Here is a 7,313-nt window from a genome sequence, read left to right as displayed (position 1 = left end):
ATTAAATACTGATACTAAAAATCAGTATACTGGAAATCTCATTTTATCAGGTGTGAGAAGAAGTTACAGCAGTTTGAAATATTTTTCTTTTTTTAGCTGTGAAGCAATAACAGAGGGGGGCAGTCTTGGATAAACATCTCTTCTGTGCGTTCAAAACCTCTGTCTTTTGTGCTTCAAGTCTGTTAGAACACAACTCTTTGATCTACATTACTAGAGTAAAGAATTATCAGTTGTACAGACCTGGAATACTTTCCTCCTGTGCAGAAAGGTTCTACTGAGGCAAAGCCAACCCATTGAAGCTCCTCATGCAGGAAAAGCTGCTGCCATGGGATGGACTGCGGTGCTGCTCAGGGTGATGGCTGAGGTCAGTGGTACCTGCACCGCAAGAGTTCCTGTGCCTGTGGTCTTTGAGTGTGGAGGGATAGAATGTAAGAAAATAGTGCAGAAGGTAGTCTCACACCTGAGGAGTTGCAGCTGCACTAATCACCAAAGATTAGGAACAGGCCTGCCCTTAATAGGCCACAGCTGTGTTCAATAAGAAGATGAGTGCTTCAAAAGAGTGGGTTAGATGGATGAGGAGGGTGTTGGGGTTTGTTGGCTGTACTGTGAAGAAGAAGGGTTCAGTGCTGTGAGGACCTGCCCATGAGAAATCACTGAGAAGATATGGAACTTTGCAATAAGATGGCAACATTTGAGCTCTCCCTGAGACTGAGATGATAATTTTGGTTTACCAAGGCCTGCTGTGATAAAGAGGAGGCTGTTTTGTTTCTGCTCTGCATATGTTGCAGAATCAGCTGTGTGTTGTGTGTGCACCCAGGAAGTGCATACACTTCCCACTGTACGTGATTAAGCACCTAAAATATAAAGTCAAAAATAACAGGAAATTACACAGGAGGAAAGCAAGTGTGTACTCTAGCCTTAAAGAGCCAGCAGAAGCTGTACTTCAAAGTGATCTGACGATTTAAAGAATTATAGAGTATTGTGACAAAGAATGAGAAAGTGGAAAAAAGGAGAGGCAAGAGTCTGCAACCACAAAAAGCAGATAACATCTCAAAAGCTTTTGGGTTAGTCTTTTTTTTTTTTCTTTAACTCGCAACACTTAGAGACTGTATTTTATGCTGTTGTAAAAACTTTTTTGAGTATATGGTTCTTGCCCCGAACATAACCACAGTCTATGTTGTCCACAAAAATAGGTAAAAATAGGATATTCGACAAGACTCCATCCATGACTCTACATAATTTTCTAGTATTTGTTAAACTGTATTGACAGACTTCTCATCTCAGGCTTCTTGCCCAAGTACCAGAATCCCCATATCATCACTTTTTTGCTGTTTCGTTTTCATTATCACTGTTTGGACCCTTTTGTAATCTCTAATTTATTGGTAGCATCTTTCATAATGGATTGTTTAAGTGTTCTTGTAATATTGGCACTGGCCACAGTAATGTTCTTTGTCTTTCAGTGCACAGAAAAAAGTTTTTCTGTGGCCTGTTTAACACAGTGTTTGAGGTCAGACAGGTTACAAAATACTAATAATGTTTCTTACACAGCATTTCTTACACCATAATCTTCAGAGATAATGGTGGGATAGTAGATGTTTTCACTGTCTTGCACAATCAAAAAAATCTCTGTCCTGAGGTTTGCAGTCTTGGAAGAACAGTCAAAACACCTACTTTAGGCCACTGGGTATTTCACAATGTTGTTTTTTGTAGTAATAAAAATAGCAGTTAATCATACATCTATTATTGTTATTGTTATTATTCAGCACATGGAAAGGAGTTACTGCTGTTTGACCCATCAGCCAATTTGTCCCTTCAGATAGCAAGGTTTAACCTGACAAATTAGTCCTTAAAATCTGAAAACTCTGAATGCTTTTGCACTGGGAAGTGAGTGTGTGAGTCCTTGTAGTAACAGACTCTATGTTCACATTGCCTTTGCATATGCTGGCTTGCTGGAGCTAATATTAGCCTGTGTAAGAGACTGAGTACACAGGCAATTAGACAGCAGTTCAACTACATTGAGATGCACCACAGTCCTATTTCATCCTGATCAATTATTTTTTGATTTTTTATTATTCCCAAACCCAGCCAAAGGAATAACTTGCCTTCCTGTCTCCCATGTAGCAGAGGTCACTCTCCAGGGAGGAATCAGGTTGTTACTTGACTGATATTAACCTTTGGAGGACTCCCCCTCTTGTCTTCCCTGTGCTCTGCCACTCTTTAGGCTGCCAGCCTGCAAAGTCTGGAAAGCTGAACAGGAGAATGTGGGTTTGGACAATGAGACCTCCTCAGTAAAATGATTATGCACTGGACCTAAAATATGCAAACTGTAGGAGTCTACAATAGGGATTTCAATCTGTACACTGATAAAAGAAGCTTGGTTGGGGTTTGATTGTGTTCCATTAAAATGAAGAGCAAAACTCACTGGAAAGGGAAGAGGAAGGATAGGATCAGCTTATTTCAAAGCAAGCTATAAGCACCTTTGAAATTCTGTAATCTTCAGGCTCAGCTCACACCCAGAAGCTCTCCTTCAGCAGTTCTCCAGATGATACAAAACCATCCCAATGTCTGTCCTTTAGCTGCTTCTATATGGTATCAGAGAAAAGAAGAGGCAGTAATGAGGCATTTTGTTACTGACATCTACTGTGAGTGCATAAAGATTTCCTAAAATTGTGTTTCTGCCCTTCTCTACAGTCTGAACTGCATTTTAATTGCATTATATCTGCTGATATTTTTAAAAGCTTGGGTATTTATTGCCTGCACACTAATGAAAAAAGAAATAACTGGAATGAAGTGAAGAACAGCTTTGTTTCTCCAATATAGTACATTCTTAGGATGTTATCTTTTTGTAAAAACTTCCACATGGCCATTTGCCATATCCAGAAAGTATAATTATAAGACAAGTTCAGATTGCTATGTATATTCTGTTAATATTCCAAACTTTTCAAATTTCCAAAATCCTCAGCAGAGGAACACAGTAAGAATGCAGTGCTGTGGCTTGTTTGTGTGTTCACAGGATTAGATGAGAGCTTAGTGTGCCACACTGGAAGTGGCCCATTAACACAAGACCCTGAATGACACCCAGTGCTTTAGTGAGGCTGAATCAGTACCCTGAATATCAGTGGAACAGGTCAGTTCTTTACTGGCACAAGGAGCATCCAGTTTCCTTTTTGTTGGCTTTTTTTTTTGAGAAGTTAGTTTAGAGAATCATCATAGTCAAATCTGTACTTCTCATGTTGAGTAGTATTTATTTTTAAACCAAGGCTGCATTTGGTGGTCAAGTCCAGCGCAAATTTAAAAAATAGCTTCCTAAATATGAGCTGTCTTATGTTTCTGCTGTTAAAATCAGCCTTCCAGTAAGAGGTCAGACTGTGATTCTTCTTCTGATCTTATAGTCAGGTGGCATTTTTGTACACTTAATGGACTTATTTCTGATTTTCCAGTAGATAAATAAAACAGAAGGTCACCATAAATATTTGTAATCACTATTGTCATTTGCCTAGCTGCATTCTTGAAGAATTTTCAGCACTATTTGTTAAACGAGCATTAATTTTCTTCACTTGCTTAGTGAGTGTATAAGATTTATAGAGCTTTCAGTATGTGTGATTATTGTCAGTAACAAAATCAGAATTATTAATGGAGGTAAAATTAAACATCTGAACTCTTCACAATTCTCCCTCTTTTTACAAGAATGAATCTGACATTTTACAGCTGTCATAGTTCAAAAGATGTTAAGCTGTCATATTTACTTACAAATTCCCACTTATGCTATTGTACTGTGTGAAGCATAGCAATGCTCTTTTTTTGCTATGAAGTTATCCCTTTGGAAATCCTGTGGGCTTGCCTTCAGCAACAGGCAGGAATGTGCTGGAAAATCCTGAGCTGCACACGCTGCTGTCATAGACATCTTTTCATTAAAAATCCTTTCTTAGGATTTTTCTTCCTGAGAAGCTGAGAGGCTTCAGGAACAAAATGCAAACAATGGTTATCTGCTGCTGTGGAATGCAACAGGTGCATCTGTGATTGGCCCATCTTGGATGTTTACAATTAATGGCCAACCACAGCCCAGTTAGCTTGGACTCTCTGTCCGAGACACAAACCTTTATTATTCATTTCTTTCTATTCTTAGCTTAGCCAGCCTTCTGATCTGAACCTTTTCCTTCTATTCTTTTTAGTATAGTTTTAGTGTAATGTATATGATAAAATAATAAATCAAGCCTTCTGAACATGGCGTCAACATTCTCGTCTCTTCCCTCACCTGAAAACCCCTGTGTACACCGTCACGTGCTCCTGAGTGCTTTGCCCTCAGCCCAGCTCCTGCAGAGCTCAGCCTGTTCCTGTGGCCTTCCTGGGTAAACACAGCTGTGGTCACGCAAGGGACGCTTGGCCTCTGTGTGTAGCCCCACATTTCTCTCCACAAAGAAAAACGAGACACAATTCTTCCCAAGAATATTTCTGGGATTCACAGTCTCTGAGCCTCAGAGAAAGAAAACACAATTCTTATCATTTGCTGTGCCTGTGTTTGTGCAAAAGTAGAATACAACAGGGAGATTGTTTACCCAAAGTCATGGTGTTTTGTTTCCTTGGCCTATCAGGGCCTATTGTGGGTGTGTGTTGCGACTGCCAGCTGACAGTCATGAGATTCAGTGCAGTGTGTGCAGGGTTGAGTGCTTGGCAGGTTCAGTTTTAGATGTGTAGAATAATATAGTATAATAAAGTAATTAATTAGCCGTCTGATATCCATGGAGTCCTCCTCATCATTCTCTCCCCTTGTCGGGGCCATCACAGCATTGCTATATCCGTGTCCTCCCACGCGCTGCACCAAGGCCTGGGCCAGCCCTCAGCAGCTCAGCCAGCTCAGGGACTGGCACTGGGGCTGGCTGCAGACAGAGCCTCTCCCAGGAAAGCCTGCCAGGAAGAGGAGCTTGGAGAGCAGCTGGAAGGCAACTGTGGAGCTGAGGAGGTCGTAGGTTGACTGCACATGGCGGGTTGAGGCGACTCTGGCATTTCGGGATCTCACCAACCCTGGCTGCCGTGGGTATCTGAGACAGAGAAGTCCAACCTGTCCAGGCCCCTCAGGCAGGTTCCAGAGCTGCAAGCTACCTCAGCAAGCTCAGCTCTTAGTGAGATCAGCTCTTTAGATTTCAGCCCTTTGCTTGCTAAGTGCCTTGGGCAGACACAGAGAAAGAGAGGAGAAAGCTGTAAAAGGTTCCACAGGGATGTCTTTATTGAAATGAAGGTCTCAGATCTCAGCTCTTCTGCCAAACTGGGCAAAAGTAGCTCTTTATATAGGGTACAGGAGTTTTGGGAATTGTCCAATGGCAAGGGTCACAAGGAAAGTGACCTACAGTCTTACAGAGAGATAAGCAAGGGTCTGAAGGGAGGAGAGGAACTTCTAAGGTCCAGCCATCATGACCAGGCATTTGCTATCTTAGGCTGCTGACCACCAGGAAGGCCTTGCAGGCCCTGCGCCTGCTATAGCAGGTACCTGGCAGGTGGGTGACAAGAGTCTGACAAAACTGAAATACGAGGTTACAAACAACACATTTATGGCTACAGAAGATTCAAAATACATAAAGGGAAATATTTTTCCACAGCTATGGAGCCTATGGGGTGCAGTCAATATGGGGCACTGCTGTCTTTGCAGCAGCGTGTGCCTTGCTTGCTCACTGAACACTGTCCTGCAGGCTGCACAGTGGCCAAGGTTTTAATGAATTTCAGCTCTTCTCCTCTGTTTCTTTGATGGGCTTAGGTATCCAGGACATGGTTTTTATATTGTGTACATTGGATCTAGGAGCTCATGTGGTAACACTTGGAGAGAGGTGGATGAAGGAGCAGGGGACTCTGAGGATGTGCTGTAAAACCATGAAGAACATGAATAAGGTGAAGAGGTAAAAGCCAGTTTGTAAGGCAACAGTCACATGCTATATAACTAGTAGTGAAATCTTCAGTCCCAGTAGCCTTCTTAACACACAAGTTGTGTCTTCCTCCTTGATTTTTTCCCTTGTTTTTGCAACATCTGTGAGGTTAGTTTTGACCTGTTTTGGTCCTTTGCACTGCACCACATGTAATCTCGGTCCATTTTCTTGTAGTCACGAAATCTCATGATTTTTGGGATTTTTGGGGTATTTTTCAATTGCATTTCATTTGATCATATCTCCTTTCCAGAGTGTTTGTAAGGCTTTATTTTCAGTTTTGCAAGATTTTGTTTCCGGTCCATTTTCTTGTAGTCACTAAATTTCCCAATTTTTTTTCCTTCAATTCCATTTCCTTTGATGGTATCTCTGTTCTAGAGTATTCGTAAGTCCTTCTTTTCTGTTTTGGCCTTCAGCGAGGATCAATTTTGGCAAGCTTTGGTCCATGTCCCTGCACTTGTTGGCATACAGGCCTTTTCATGGCTTTTGCCTTTGGCAATTTTTTTTTTTTTAAGTATCCATGCCATGTCCCTGATATCTTCCCCTCCAAGTTGTGTCTTCCTCCTTGACTTTTTCCCCTGCTTTTGCAACATCTCTGAGGTTAGTTTTGGCCTGTTTTGCTCCTTTGCACTGCACGAGATGTAATCCCGGCCCATATTCTTGTAGTCACGAAATCTCCTGATTTTTGGGATTTTTGGTTTTTTTTCAATTGCTTTTCATTTGATCATTTCTTCTTTCCAGAGTGTTTGCAATGCTTTCTTTTCAGTTTCGCAAGATTTCGTTTCCCTTCCCGAAAGGAAATGTTATTTCCTTTCGGGAAGGGAAACGAAATCTTGATATTTCAATGGGGATGAATTGGGAATGCTTTGGTGTATGTCCCTGCACTTGATGGTGCAGAGGCCTTTTCATGGGTTTTGACTTTGGCAATTTTTTTTAATTTTTTTTTTTTTTTTAATGTATCCACGCCATGTCCCTGATATCGTCCCCTCCAAGATGTATCTTCCTCCTTGATTTTTTGCCCTGCTTTTGCAAAACCTCTGAGGTTAGTTTTGACCTGTTTTGGTCCTTTGCACTGCACCACATGTAATCTCGGTCCATTTTCTTGTAGTCACGAAGTCTCTTGATTTTCTGGATTTTTGGTTTTTTTTCAACTGCATTTCATTTGATCATATCTCCTTTCCAGAATGTTTGTAAGGCTTTCTTTTCAGTTTCGTAAGATTTCGTTTCCCTTCCTGAAAGGAAATCAAATTTCCTTTTCTTTCTCGTAAGAAAGGAAATGTTAAATTCTGCCCTTCTCATTTTGTCATATTCCCTTAATATATATTTTGTAATGCCATAACCTGTATGTGTTCTGGAAGGAATTGTAACTTGCTACCCTTACAGCCTGACCTTTCCCAATGT

The sequence above is a fragment of the Agelaius tricolor genome, unplaced genomic scaffold, assembly GCF_023055355.1.
Source record: "Agelaius tricolor isolate 1412-34295 unplaced genomic scaffold, bAgeTri1.0.p SCAF_2, whole genome shotgun sequence".
NCBI lineage: Eukaryota > Metazoa > Chordata > Aves > Passeriformes > Icteridae > Agelaius > Agelaius tricolor.
The sequence above is the reverse complement of the archived record's forward strand: the minus strand, read 5'-3'. Positions refer to the sequence as shown.